Source organism: Myotis myotis, unplaced genomic scaffold (genome assembly GCF_014108235.1).
Source record: "Myotis myotis isolate mMyoMyo1 unplaced genomic scaffold, mMyoMyo1.p scaffold_m19_p_7, whole genome shotgun sequence".
NCBI classification, from domain to species: domain Eukaryota; kingdom Metazoa; phylum Chordata; class Mammalia; order Chiroptera; family Vespertilionidae; genus Myotis; species Myotis myotis.
Genome location: NW_023416379.1, coordinates 79,151,040 through 79,166,044, shown reverse-complemented (window position 1 = coordinate 79,166,044; position 15,005 = coordinate 79,151,040). Strand labels below are relative to the sequence as shown.

At 38.8% G+C, this 15,005-nt stretch overlaps 1 pseudogene; it reads right to left on the bottom strand.

Annotated features, from left to right (window-relative positions):
• Window positions 1–5,118: 5,118 nt before the first annotated feature.
• Window positions 5,119–5,894, bottom strand: LOC118660753 (annotated as a pseudogene).
• Window positions 5,895–15,005: the final 9,111 nt, after the last annotated feature.

Sequence of the window (15,005 nt, the reverse complement as noted above, 5' to 3'; positions counted from 1 at the left end):
CTAAGTGGACTTTATTTTAGATGTGTCAAATATGTTCTCAGATATACTAGTATGTTCGTTTTTCTATATCAATGAATCTTTCAAATTTGGCCATAGAATAGGATTTTGAGTTTCTGAATTGGGAGACACAACTGTCAGGCAATTGACAGTTGAAGGCAGAATTGTCAAGATACTCAGTGCAGAGAAATTTAGGATTTTTACGAATTTGGCCCAAGTACAGTGTTTGTGAGATAATTGCCTACTTGAGCTAGCATTTGAAATCATTTCTGATTGTGTGCCTTTCCTACATCTTGTAAGTTTAGGGTTTTAGATAGCTAGGAATAAACTGTTTATAAATAGAAAATAGTTTTATAACAAATACTCACATGGACTTATTTGACTTGAGTCATACTCTGACACTCCTGGTATAACACATGTGCTATTTACATTGTAACCATATAAGTAGAGCTAGAGAGATATATCTGAAGGTATGGATGGAAATGAAACCTTTTGATTCCTTTATTTCTGTTTTTCCCTTGGTCATCCTACTGTGCTTTGGTCTGTCAGATGGGAAGCTCCAAAAGCATGTGGTCCAAGTAGGAGGTCTCTGTCCACTCCCCTCCACACATGTCTGGTGTGAAGCCACAAGCCCAGGAGACTTCCAATGAATAGAAATTCACTGCTCCAACTGCAACTACCAGATACAAAGATCAATAGGATAAAAAATCGAGTCCTACCCCAGGCTCCATGATAATTTTGGTTTGACAAAACCCCAGAGTCAGTAAGGAGGAATGTATGCGAGGGAAAGACTCGTGGAGAAGAAAATTTTACCTGCTTTCTTATGATGACAAAAGAAACAAACTTGATGAACATGGGAAAAAGCTCTCCTGAGGAAGAAACAGATTGCACTTCTCTTCAAATACACAGGTTTGTCAAAATCCTTTCTCCCACACTATCCAAGGAAATGAATTGCCTAACCCTTTACCTCCATTACCCCAACCTCAGTCACCAAGTCTGAGATAGTAGAAATGCATTTCCACTCAGATGATGATTTAAATAAGAGCTTCACAACTTGTGATCCAAGGTCCTTGAGCTCTACTTTGCTCTCTCCTTTTTTTTTTTTTTTTGAAACTGGTTTGTTCAATTTGGGTTTAGAAATAAAAGACCTCTTTCATCAAAGGGGGAAGCAGAGGTATGTATGGTGGTTGGTACCTCATTCGCATTTTCTATCAAAATGTAATTTCAATGCCTTTTTTTAAATTTACACTTTAACAAATATAGATATTTGTATACAGGAATCTAGCTAATTTACATCAGTATCAGAAAAGCAAATCCTTTGGACCTTTTAAGCTACTAATGCTGCATTGAAAAATCAAGAAGCAAGTGGGGACATCCATGAAAGGTCTCTCCTGCACTTCTGAAGGACTGTGGGACCATGCCTAATTTTCAGGTCTGTAAATGTCTAATGTTCTCTAGACTCCCTTGAATGGGTATCAAATTCCAGCATTTGAGCTAACGATGCAATGGATTGTAGATCTGTCTCAAGGATTTTTCTTTTTAATATGTAGAGACTCCTTGGGACACCAGAAATTCTCTAGTCAGTACTTTTCTAAATTATACATTTGTTAAACTATAACCAGAGGTTCTCAACCTTCTGGCCCTTTAAATACAGTTCCTCATGTTGTGACCCAACCATAAAATTATTTTCATTGCTACTTCATAACTGTAATGTTGCTACTATTATGAATCGTAATGTAAATATCTGATATGCAAGATGGTCTTAGGTGACCCCTGTGAAAGGGTCCTTCCACCGCCAAAGGGGTCGCGACCCACAGGTTGAGAACCGCTGAATAGGCCTTTGGAAAGAAGGTGTCCATGTTGCATTTTTCTAGTTTCTCTCTCCTTTACACATCACTATAACAATATTGTGCTTTCCTTTACTCTCTTCCGTTGTTGCTGGATAAATTTATCTTTCTTTATATTTCTTTCCCCAAACTCACCCAACTCAGTGTATCTCCTGGCACAGGACTATCAGTAAGCCCTTTAGAAAATAGAACTAAGCAGAAATATTCAGAAATGTGGCTAATGATATAGTATCATCATAATAAAAGGCTAATATGCAAATGGTGATCACACTGTGATGCCATAATGCCGTGATGCCTTAGGGACTGATCAGCAGGGACCTGAGGCTGTATGGCACCAGCCTGGGGTCCGGAGACCTGAGGCCATGCCCCCCTGAGGCTTCACCCCTCATCCCCGCACTGGGATGTGAAGCTGCATCCTCTGTTCAGTGGGGCTTGATGGGGGTGGGGCTGGCTGGGTCTTGGTATTGCCCAATGAGGGTGGGGCCAGCTGGACACTTCTATTATAGAGAAAGGGCAAATAGCAATATTAAAATATTTCCTCTAGTTAATTCCCTTTTAATGTGCATGAATTTCGTGCACTGGGCCACTAGTAGTATTTATAATAGCAAAATCCTAATTTAATTAATCAGATTGTATTATATCCCAAAATGTAATATTATGCTGCTATTGAAATAATAATTATAAAGAATTTATAATGTTGGGGAAATGTTTATCATATAAGTTATAGCAACCATGAAACTATGGATAATATAATCTCAGCTACATACAAAAGTATATACATAGAAAAAGGCTGGAAGATAGTACACCAAAATATACCAAGATTATCCCTAACTGTTGGGATATTTTATAAATATTCTGCCATGCGCATGTATTTCTAGCAAAAATTCCTGACAGCCATTTTATTCAGAACTTGCTTGACACTTGGTATGGGGCTAAGTGTGTATAGCTATTGCCACATTTAATCCTTGGCATACCCTATAAAGTAGATATTAATTTCATTCCACATAGAAGAAACCCACATCCCAGAAATGCTGAGCAAATTTTATTAGGTCACACAGGTAGCACTAATAATTAGTAACCCCATTTTACAGGTGAAAACACTGAGGCTCAGAGAGATTAATTAGCTTGCTCAAGGTCATTTTACAAGTAAGTAGCAGGCACATTTGAACCTAGACCAGTGGTTCTCAACCTTGGCTGCACATTAGAATCACCTGGGAAACTTTAAAATCCTGATTTCTGGGCCTCATCCTCTGGAAATTCTGTTTCTTTGTTACTAATGTTGTGGCCCCACCCCATAACAAAGAAAGAGAAGTTCCCAAGGATGAGGCCCAGAAATCAGGATTTTAAAAAGATTCCCAGGTGATTCTAATGTGCAGCCAAGGTTGAGAACCACTAACCTAGAACTTTTTGACTCCAAATGTCCTGGTGTTTACAACATATCCCACTGCTTTTCTGAAAACAAATATACATTGACAATGACAACAAAAAATACATTAAAAAGTGTAATAAAGAGGACATAAATAGGAAAGAAAACAAAGATCATTCTGTTTCTGCATAGATATCTGAGCTAGTTAGCTGTTCTGACTAAGCCCTCTGACACTATTTTTTCATAGTATTTACCTTCTAAGAATTTTAAAATTCTCATAGGAAATGTCTTCTGGTATCTCCGTAAATGTTTTTTTGTTGTTGTTGTTCCTAGTAATAAGCCTTGTTTGAAACCAGTTACACTTTAAGCAGAGTTGAAAAGTTAGTATCTATTAACAGTCTGCAGATAATGCATGCTCTGGTACCATATTCAGAGAATTTTTTTTAATTTTTTTTTGTTTTTTTTACTAAAGGTTTCCTGTCTGTTATTGGGCTAGAAAATTTGAATAAAAAGTGCAAACATTACTGTCAGAAATATAGCATGTCATCAAAAACTGCTGCGGAAACTCAAAGATAGATAAGAAATAATGAGGTTTATAGATTCATTAGCATTTGAATGATGAAACATGTATATGTGTTTCTCCTTTGATCAATACTGCCCTGGAGGGAAAGTACTGTATTTAATTGTCTTTCCCAGACCTTCCTCTGTGGACATCTGGTTGCTATGCAGTCCCGAAGCAGGACATTTCCTTGCTCAGTGTTGTAGAATTCTAGTTCCTATTTTATTACCTGTGATAGCATATGTTAGGAGGAAATGTATGAAAAAGCATGATCAGAAAGCTGGGAGCATGTTCAGGAAGGGTATGTCCTCTATTCTCTCTGCGTCACCTGGGCTTGACTGGCAGGCGTGCTGTAGATGAACAGGTCATGTCATTTCTAGGTAATTGTTAAACTGGGATGATTTTATTATGTATGTTGTATTGTATACAGATGGTCCCTGACTTTTAGTTTTTAGACTTTGAAAAAGATGGTGCAAGGATGATATGCATTCAGGAGAAGCTATACGTCGTTTGTTAAAAATATATTTTATTGATTTTTTACAGAGAGGAAGGGAGAGGGATAGAGAGTTAGAAACATCGATGAGAGAGAAACATCAATCAGCTGCCTCCTGCAAACCTCCTACTGGGTATGTGCCTGCAAACAAGGTGCATGCCCTTGACTGGAATCGAACCTGGGACCCTTGAGTCCGCAGGCTGACACTCTATCCACTGAGCCAAATCGGTTAGGGCTATACCTTGAATTTTGAACTGTGCTCTCTCCCCAGGTTAGTGATAGGCAGTAGACATTCTTGTGAAGCTGGGCAGGGTCAGTGAGCCATGGCTCCCAGGCAGGCACCCACGAGGTACACAGGCAGTCCTCTAGTGTACTTTGCTGCCAGTGTATTTTGGCTGTTATATTCTGAGCATGTTTAAGGTAGGCTAGGCTAAGCTATGATGATTGGTAGGTTAGGCCCTACCAAAAGAAAAAAAACACATTTAATATCCTAACCATTAGGGTATTAAATGTGTTTTTTTTTCTTTTTGATGTTTGAAATTCAAATAACTTTTATTTAAATTGAAAACACGCTTCTTAAAACTGTATTAATAGTCAAAAAACCCTTTTGCTATAAAAATTCTATAGAGTATTTGTAGATAAGGCAGAAGTAGTTCTAGGTTAATAAGACCAGATTTGACTTCAGACTTTATGTTTTAAATTGTAGAAAATGGACAATAAAAAGGTAGGTTATTTGCAGAAAACGTGATCTCCATATGTACTCAGAGGTACACATTTGGTGACAGGAGAGACTTTTAAGGGCATGTTGGCATCTCAGAAGCAGTTCTCAAAGAGCTTAGTTTTATTTTCTTGGATATTAAAAATGCCTAAGATACTTCTCCATCCTGGTCTTGAGAGTCAGATAGCACATTAAATGTCCCATGTCAGCAATTTTATACTCTACACAAGGGGTACGTCTGCAGCCATACTGAGTATTACCATGGGAGAGAGTGGAGTAGCTTTGTAAAGAAGTTGCGATACCTCGGTGAAAAATTAGCTGGACTGGCTCATTCATCTCTATGGTAACAGCATCTTCTTCTGTATTGACAACTTAATATTTCCATTTCCAAGTTCCCCACTTACAGAAAATTTCGCTCTGTCTTTTGCACAGGAAATTACAGCGTCTCCTATATGACTGAGATCTCGGCATACATGCACAGATTCACCAGAAGGCATCTTTACTGCACAGCTATACTCTTGTTCTGGAATCCCAGGTTGTTCAACAGCCAAACCTGTTAACTTCATTTCATAGTCTGAAACTGTTTTTTGATTTGGAACTTCAAATTCTAGTGCCAAGGTGTCCACATTAGCTTCAGCTCTTAGGGTAATGATGTCTTCGTTGCCAGCGCATTTTAGTATTTTGGACACGTTGCTGTGGTTCATGCCCATGGGCAGGTTGTGGTTGCAGTGGTAGATATCTGGGCCCTTGGAGCACAGGGTGAGGTGCACCAAAGAGATATGCGATGAGAGCATGCTCTGCAGGTTCATTTTGCTCCAGCTGATATCCCAGCAGGCCTCACTGCTGAGGTCCTTAAGCACTTCCAGCATATTTTTTTTCAGGATGGAGCCCTGGACCAGGTGTACTTCGGACATGGTGGGGAATCACAAAGATGCAGCTAGAAGCAAAGGGAAGGAGGAGGTATAGCCAGCTCAGACTTCACAGAATGAGAGTGAGCAGGCCTAGCAGCGATGAGAGCCTGAGATCAAGGAAGATCTCTTAAATGCATTTTTAACTTGCGATATTTTCAACTGGCATGGGTTTATTGGGTCTTAACCCCAACGCAAATCTAGGAGCCATCTGTCCATCTGAGCTACTTCATCAGATGAGTTCCACAGGCACTGTGAATGCACACTCTTCCTTTTGTGATTTCCCAAACCAGTTGCAAACTTTGCATATGCAAACAAGGCCAAGGCCACATTTTATTGGGGGGGAAAAAAACAAGTGTATTACAGTCAGATAGACCTGGCATCAAGTATAAATATCACTGTTTTCTAGCTCTGTGATATTCAGGGAATTATTCAATCCCTGTGGGCCTTAGTTTCCTCATCTGTGAAATGGGGGCATTCATGTGTACCTCATGGAAACCTGAAGGGAATTAAATGAGTAATATAAATAAAAAGTCTGACTTATTGCATAAATTATTTTTTCTCCCTTTTACCTCTTCTCAATGACCTGTACTGACAAAATGCTCAAAGTGAAGTAGCATATGTAGTAATAATCAAAAACAAAATTTGCTACAAAAATATTATTTTAATATTTTAAATAATCTAACACAAAATTTGTTGCAAAAAGATTATTTTTAAACCAGAAATGTATATGACTTGGAGGAGGGGACAGAGGTTTGCCTACTTTAAGCTGTATTAAAATTATTTGCCAAAGGGCTGGCCAGGTGACGGGGAGGAGTATGCTGCAGAAGCAAAAAACACAGTTGATGGTAGTCAGTAGCCAGTGTGGGATATCAAATATGCCCTGAACAAAATAGAAAGTGGATTTCTAAAGGTGGATAATTGAGAATTTCTTATATTTCGGTGTTTTTTTGGCTTATGAACTGGTGGCACACATGAGGGATGGGGTATTCCAGGACTTAATGGAGGGCAAATTCTAAAATGCCCCGAAACTTACCTTGCTAGAGAGAAGGATGCCAGTGTCTGCCAGGTTTCTGTCTGTTAATTTCTATGGTTGCTGCTACTGGGGAAATTGTCCTCATTTGCATTGTCTTTCAGTGACCTACCTGGAGGCAAACACCTGCAGACACTTTATGTTCACAGGAAGTATCACTTGGGACAGAGAGTCACATCCATTCAGTGCAACCAACTATGTTAAAATAACATTATGGGCAAATATTTCAAAGCTTAACATTTCAAACGATCGCTTCACATACTATTTAACCCTCTCTTATTGCTCATAAGTAATATATATCACGTCCAACATAACTTCTTGGCCTCTCCTTTGCCCTGTGTTTTTAACTCTTCCTAAGGAATTCTTAGAGCTAATTGTAGGGATTCAACACTGCATTCATATATTTTAAGAGAGAGGAATATATCCCTGGTGAAAAAAATGATTTGATTTCAGTTGAAAATAAAGAATGAATTTTTAAAAAATAATAAAAAGGAAATGCATTTGATAATGTGACTAGGTATGTTACTTATAAATTATGCATGTATGCATGATTGCATATTAAAGAGAATCTGTTAGTCATAAAAATTACCATTTGCATAATGTTCCATATATAAATGTGGTTTACTCTAAATGTAAGCATATATGAATATATATAAAAATTTATTTTTTCACATAATTGTAATTTATAAATTTTACATTTTAAGAAAAAATCATCTGGAAAGAAAAATTCTGAATGTTTATTAGCAATTTTTAAAAAGTATAAGTTCCTTTTAAAAAACTATTTCCTTGGGCTGCGTGGAGCATTCTTCAAAAGAATGGTTTCCTTTCTTGAATTAATGTTCAAAATCTCTTTTTATTTTATTTATTTCTATTTGTATGTATGTGTGTGTGTTCTTAATAGTCATAGCAAAATAGATTCAGCTGGTTTGGGGTTACAAGAGACTTTTTAAAAAGCACTCCCTCTGTGTTGTCAAGATACTGTTTGCACTGCAGCTATAAACTATATGTTTGACTAGTTACAGAGCCCACTGAAGGAGGAAAATCAAGCCATGTTTAAAGAAAATAAGCTAAGAATTTTCAAAGTGATCATGACTTAAATTAACATGTTTACCACAAATGTAGTAGAAATGTAATTTTTTTTTCCAATGGTTAAAACAATGAAAAAGTCTGTCTTAAACACTTTCTCCCTTAGGCAGCTATACATAAAGATTCCTGTGTTTAGGTTTTGGCTTTTCACAGGAGCTTTCTCCACCATGGAAATAAGAACTTGGGTAATTTATATCATGTGACATTCACAATTATTATTTATATTGATATTGGGTTTATCTGTATATTGATGTGGAACCAAGACACAGAAAGGAGATATTTTGCTACCTATATATGCAGAGCAGTATGTGGTCATAAAGATATTCTATTTAATGATCCTGGGACTCACATACCAACAACAACCAACAGATGACCTCCCATCTCCAGGAAGTCTACAAAGCCCCTGGCTGAGACATCTTATTTATGATGTTAACCTAGTTATTGCCAACGATAGTTCACCTGTTTATGTGTTAGTCTTTTCAATTAAACTGCAACTTCATGAGGATGTATGCTTTCCTATTACCTCCCTAGCCCACTCTGTCTAACATTATACTTTTGATAAGGATCAAGGTTTATTAGGTATTTGGTTGAAAAAATTCCTATGTGTATTATAGTGAAAATGGAATGATTTACTTTGTAGAGGTAAAATAATTAAAGCAATGAAAGGAAAGTAGTAGATGTGGAAATAACTGAGACTTTGTAGAAGTAACTATTGATCTTTATTGATGAAATTCATACATCTTAGGACTAACTTAAGTATCATTTTTGTGGCTTTTAATAAGTCACATTTTATTTTCTTGTAGGAGGTCTCCTGAGCCCATGTAACAGAATCTGCCTTCCCTTCATGAGCAGAACCCAAGATTCACCAACCTCACAGGCTCTGGCTCTCACAGGCATTTCTACTCCTCCGATCAGGTGAAATAAACCCCCGCTTTCAGAAAAGAACCGTTTGCTTTTGTTCCGATCTGAATTACTAGTACTGGCGGACTATAATAATTACATGTTGGATATCCTTGCTTTTATTTTCATTTCACTTGCATAGAATAGTCCAGCAAGAGAGAGGTTGGAGGAAGACATTAGCAATGTGTGGAACTGCCAGGAAAAGAACTGCCCAGCCCCCCCATTAGAATTGGAGACCAACTCAACTGATTAGTGGGTTGACATATTCCCTCCTTCTGATGGAATTAATGCTAATTCTGGACATCTCAACCAGACTTTTCAACCCCTGGTGGAGTGTATTCAAAGCAAGGGGAGCAGAGAAGGAAGCAAAGGCCTGTGCCCCGCCCATCCCCACCACATCCCCTTGGTGCAGAGTGGAATGAGAAGTTGCCAGGATCAATGTCTCCCCCAGCAGCCTCTCTTCCTAGTTTTTCCACGGAGAAACCTCACGCAAACCTAAAAATATTAATAGACTAATTAGCAGTGCCTTCATTTGCAAGTCTTATTCGTTTTTCCTTCTCAGCCTCCCCGCCCACCTCCTCTACCCTTTCCTAGATTTCAGCAAGGGGAGAGAGGATCCAGGAGGGGGGACAGTGAACTTCGCCACAAAATAAGTCAAGGGAGAAATGAAGTACTAATTAAGAAAGCCGGGGTGTTATGCAAATGGCCCACGCACGGAAGGCAGCCTAATGAATGTGCCCTGAGTGGATGGGCGTCTTCGCAGCGCCGACAGCTGGCTCCCAGGAAGGTCAGGCGCAGGCGGGTGCGCGGGAGCATAATCCTTCAGATTGGCAGCTCTGCCCCCTGGTCACCGTTTGATTATCTCCCAAATTGCTGTATTTCACAGAGATAATGATTTTTTATGGTCACAGATTTGAAGACAACTGCTGTATCCTCAGGGTTGTCGTTCTGCAAGGAGACGCTGCCTCTTCCTTCAGAAGAGAGAGGGGGGTGGTGGGGGGGGAGCTGCTTCTCCTTTTCTCTCCCTGGCGACTTACTTCCTGGGATGTTTTATTATCATAATGAAAGCGATATATATTGTGAAGGGAAACACCCCAGTTCCGATGAATCCCAATCCTTATTCCCTTCCTTAGCTGGTGTTTGGGCCTGGAAGTCTTCCGAGGGGTTCCAGACGTTTCTCACAGCCATGAGGAATCTGTGATCCTCGCTGCAGAACCCTAAAACCGTCTTTATTTTAAGGGAGAAGGGCAAGGTTCATGTGGTGGCTCTCAAAAGTGGTGGTAAGTGGGTGTGTGTGTGTGTGTGTGTGTGTGTGTGTGTGTGTGTGAGAGAGAGAGAGAGAGAGAGAGAGAGAGAGAGAGAGAGAGAGAGAGAGATTATGTGTCATTACTTAGGGCCAATCCTCTGAGAGCTGACATCTCTGGCTGGGAACCTCCTCCGCCTCCTCTGACCTCGCTGGGAGCTGTCCCAGAGTGGGAAATGAGGCTGTGACTCATGGTCTCTCTTGAGTTCTTTTCAAAAGCCTTCAAGGTGGGAACTTTTGGCTGGAGCTCCAAGTAGAATTTTCATTTAATTCTCATGTAAAGAACAATGGGGGGGGGAGCAAGGTTTAACTCGTGTGAATATTCCCCTTGAAGATTAGTTTATTCAGCATTAGTTATGGGATTACTGATAGATTCTCCCTTCCCCCATTTGGTGGGCAGAGTATGAGGTAACCTGCAGTCCGGAAATACCTGAGTGACTAACCAGGTACCTTATATGGACTATACATTGGACCACCAATCCACACCTGCCAAATACCCTAAGCCAGGGCTTCTCAACCTGTGGGTCGCAACCCCTTTGGGGGTCGAACGACACTTTCACAGGGGTTGCCTAAGACCATTGAAAAACACATATATAATTACATATTGTTTTTGTGATTAATCACTATGCCTTATGTTCAATTTGTAGCAATGAAAATACATCCTGCATATCAGATATTTACATTACTATTCATAACAGTAGCAAAATTACAGTTATGAAGTAGCAACGAAAATAATTTTATGGTTGGGGGTCACCACAACATGAGGAACTGTATTAAAGGGTCGCGACATTAGGAAGATTGAGAACCACTGCCCTAAGCCCTTGTTCCTATATGGACCATACATTAAGCCACCAATCAGCGCGCGCTGAGTACACTAAGCCCCCATTCCTTCCCACTCCTCCCCTCAAAAGGTGTGCTCACCTCTGCATGGGTTCCTGTTCTCCCCTTTCGAGACAGCCCAGCAGGTCTTTTTCCCCTAATAAAGCCTGTAATCCTGGTTTTCGGCTCCCAATTGGCCTCTCAATTACTTGTGAGCACAGGGATTGTAGGAACATTCTTATTTTCCTTTGAGAAGGGGACCACTGAGGCTCTGGTATGACCTTGACTTTCTGTTGATACCATGGACATTTTTATAATAATTTGAACCCAGTTTTTGCAAGGATGTTCTTCTGACCTGATAAGGGAGCATCAAGGTTTTGCAACTGGAAGAATTGCAACCTGAAAACCATTTGTGTTTCCGTTCAGCCTTAATTATTCCAATACTGCTGGCATTTTAATATTTATGAAGGGAAGGATTTCCTGGGATTCATGTTTTAAATCACTTCTCTCATCTTAATTGAAGAAAAGGTAAAATAGTGTAAATGAAGCCCACTTGGCTGGAGGTCTTGCTGGTGCTTCTCTAGAAAACACAAGTCAAAGGTGGCTTGATATTCCGTTTCCTATCAGATATTAACTTCTTCATATCTTTCGTTGTTTCTACTACATTTAGATAATATGCATTTATTATACAAGTTATGTATATGTGGGTTCTGTGTATTTATTTAGAGACCTGTCTTTTTGAATAAAAAATAGAAGTTTCCATCATTTATCTTCCCATGTCTATAGCTCAAAAAAGATGTAAAACTGAGTGCTTCTGCAGGCCAGTTACCCCGATATCGGTAGGTCCTAACCATATATATATATTTTTTTAAACCTGAAAGTTCTGTCTCTACCCCCAGGTGAGTTTATATTGAGAGGTAAGTAGCCAGCCTCACTGCAGAGCTCAGTGGCTTCCCTGGCATTTTGGCTCATGTTCACATTATGAGAAGCAAAGTCTAATTTTTTTGGACAGTAGATCATTCTTCAAAGAGTTTCAGTGATTCTTACCAGGGTTTTTATTATTGATTTTTTTAGAGAGAGAAGAAGAAAGAGGAAGAGAGAGAAACATCCATGAGAGAGAAGCATGGATCTACTGCCTCCTGCATGCCCCTCACTGGGGATCTAGCCTGTAACCCGGAGATGTGCCCTGACTGGGAAGAGAACTGGTGACCTTAGGGTGCATGGTGCATGGGATGTTACTCAACCAACTGAGCTACACTGGCCGAGGCAATTCTTACCAGGTCTTTCTCTAGAAGTAAAGAAAATAATCTAACAAGGTGATGTGGCAGGGTTAAAGGGTTGGAATTGAGATATTAGATGGGGTGGCCAGGCACCTTGATTAGTTGACATTGCACTGTGACATGGAAATCCCTGTGCATGTCAAAGGAAGAGTGTCTGGGCAGAAGAAATGACAACTTCAAAGGTTCCGAAGCCAGGTTATGCATGTTGGAAATAACAAGGAGAACAGTGCATTTGGAATGAAGTGCACAAGAGGAACAGAGAGGGAGATGAGAACTGAGCATGGACTTGGAGTCTGGTCCTATAACTTTTATAGATGATGGGAAGATGCATGGCTTCTGGTTTAAATGGAATGGGCAGCTTTAAACAATCTTCTGCAGATGAACGTTATTCACGATTTATAAAACACTGAACATCCTTGCATATAAATTTTGGCATACTATTTTACTTGTTCATTCATTCATTAAATAAATAATATTATTGAGTGCCTACTTAGTGCCAGATGCTATGCTAGACACCTCAGATCTGATTGTGGAGAGATCAGACATAGTTTTGCAGTGTATGGCTGTTCCTTAATATATTTAACCATGCCATATTTCGGAATTTTTTCCAATTTTGCCATTGCAAGGAATGCTGTAATGAATAACTTTTCATGTTGACCATTCTAGACATATCAAGTGTATCTGCAGCATAGATGCCTCAGAGTTGAATTATGGGTCACATGACATGTTCATTGATAATATTTTTAGACATTGCGAAGCTTCCCTCCATTGAAGTTGTACTATGTTATGCCCTCACCAGCAGTGTAGGAAAGAAAGAAAGAAAGAAAGAAAGAAAGAAAGAAAGAAAGAAAGAAAGAAAGAAAGAAAGAAAGAAGGAAAGAAAGAAAATAAAGAAAGAAAATAAAGAAAGAAAATAAAGAAAGAAAGAGAAAGAAAGAGAGAGAGAGAGAGAGAGAGAGAGAGAGAGAGAGAGAGAGAAAGAGAGAAAGATTAGATAACTGAACCAAATGCATTTTTGGTTGGTTAGAATCTTTAATTAGCCTGATACTCCTATGATCTGGTAATAAAAGGGGTTGTTTTGAATAATTCCATGGCACTTTCATAAGTTCAAATGTCCCTAGGACAAGGACAATTTAAATAGTGTATGAACAACAGAGAATGGCAGGGCTGTGGCTAAACTGGAGCACATATGCCTTACCTACAGGCAATCACATTCAGAATTTTAAAAAATGCTGCACTGGCTAGACAAAACATTTCTGTTAGTTCTTGAGTGATGCACAAGGCTGGCACTCTGCTAAGATCATCATGCACATTATCTCATTAATTACTTATAACAAATTGTATGCGGTAGGTTCCCTATCACCCTCATTTTTTTTGCTGAGAAAACTAAGGCTCAACAAAGAAGTAAGTTGCTATTAAGAAGCAGAGTTAGATTGTGGAGACAGGCACTCTGTTTTCATAATCTGTGACCATTGTCACAATATCATGCAAATTATATATGGCAGGTAAGCAACCAGATATTTTCCCCCCATGGATTAGAAAGCATGTAACAGTTGGAAACCTCTAGAGCAGCATTATCCTTGTTCTAGCTATACTTGCAAGCCACGTATGTAATTTAAATTCTCTCATAGCCCCCATTTAAAAGGGTAAGAAGAAACAGATGGGATTAATTTCAATAAAAATATTATTTAATCCAATATATCCAAAATATTATTACAACATCTAATGAGTACACAAAAGTTTTAATGAGATATTTTGCATTCTATACCTTGGGAATTCAATGTCTATTTTACACTTAAATCACATCTCAAGATATCAAAGTGTTTAGTAGTTCCATTTGGATTATGGCTATCATTGAGTAGTAAAGATTTAGATGATTGGCTATATTTTTCACATGTAATCTTTTCTTAGTATTATACAGAGCCATAATTTCATTAAACTCCATTTTTTGTAGATAAAGCAGGAATTCCACCAATATCATAATTACAGGGGTGGGTGTTGCCAGCAGGTGCTTTCTTTTTGAACTAAGAAGTTTGTGTGAACGTCTCAGCACAAGGAGTTTGACATCCTGTAATTTATGGCCTAAGTTATATAAGGTTTACACATATGTCCTGATGTTACCTAAAATATCCCTTCCTATTACATTCTCTTTATGAACCAGTTTGGTGGATGAAATATTTATGTGCTTTTGCTATGAACATAAGCCTTATAAAGGAACTATGCTTTGTGCTGCTAACTTAAATGGATTTGGAAAGCAAAGTGGAAAAAACTATAACTTTATGGTAAATGTTACCACCCCCCTTTAATGCATTATTATATTTTATAGTTAAATAGAATGGAACATTGAGGCACTTGTGCAGAATACATAAAAGCACAGAGGCAGTGAAGGAGACCAAAATTACATTTGAGCTTATTAATTTATGAAAAAAAAACCCAAAATATTCTCAGACAGCTGCAACATCAACTCAAAGGAACATATTCTAACATGTCAGCAACCTCCACCTCACAGTCCTGCCAGGATAAAATTAAACAAAACAATCTCCCCAAATTATTAAAGTCTAAGACTTTAGGAGAATGCCCTACATTATACCTTAAATTAGCGAACTAAAGGCATAACTGTGTAGCCACATGTCTCTTTACCTCTGTGCTGTATAATTGTATACAGATGTACCCAGTGTTATGCAACAGACTTGCTC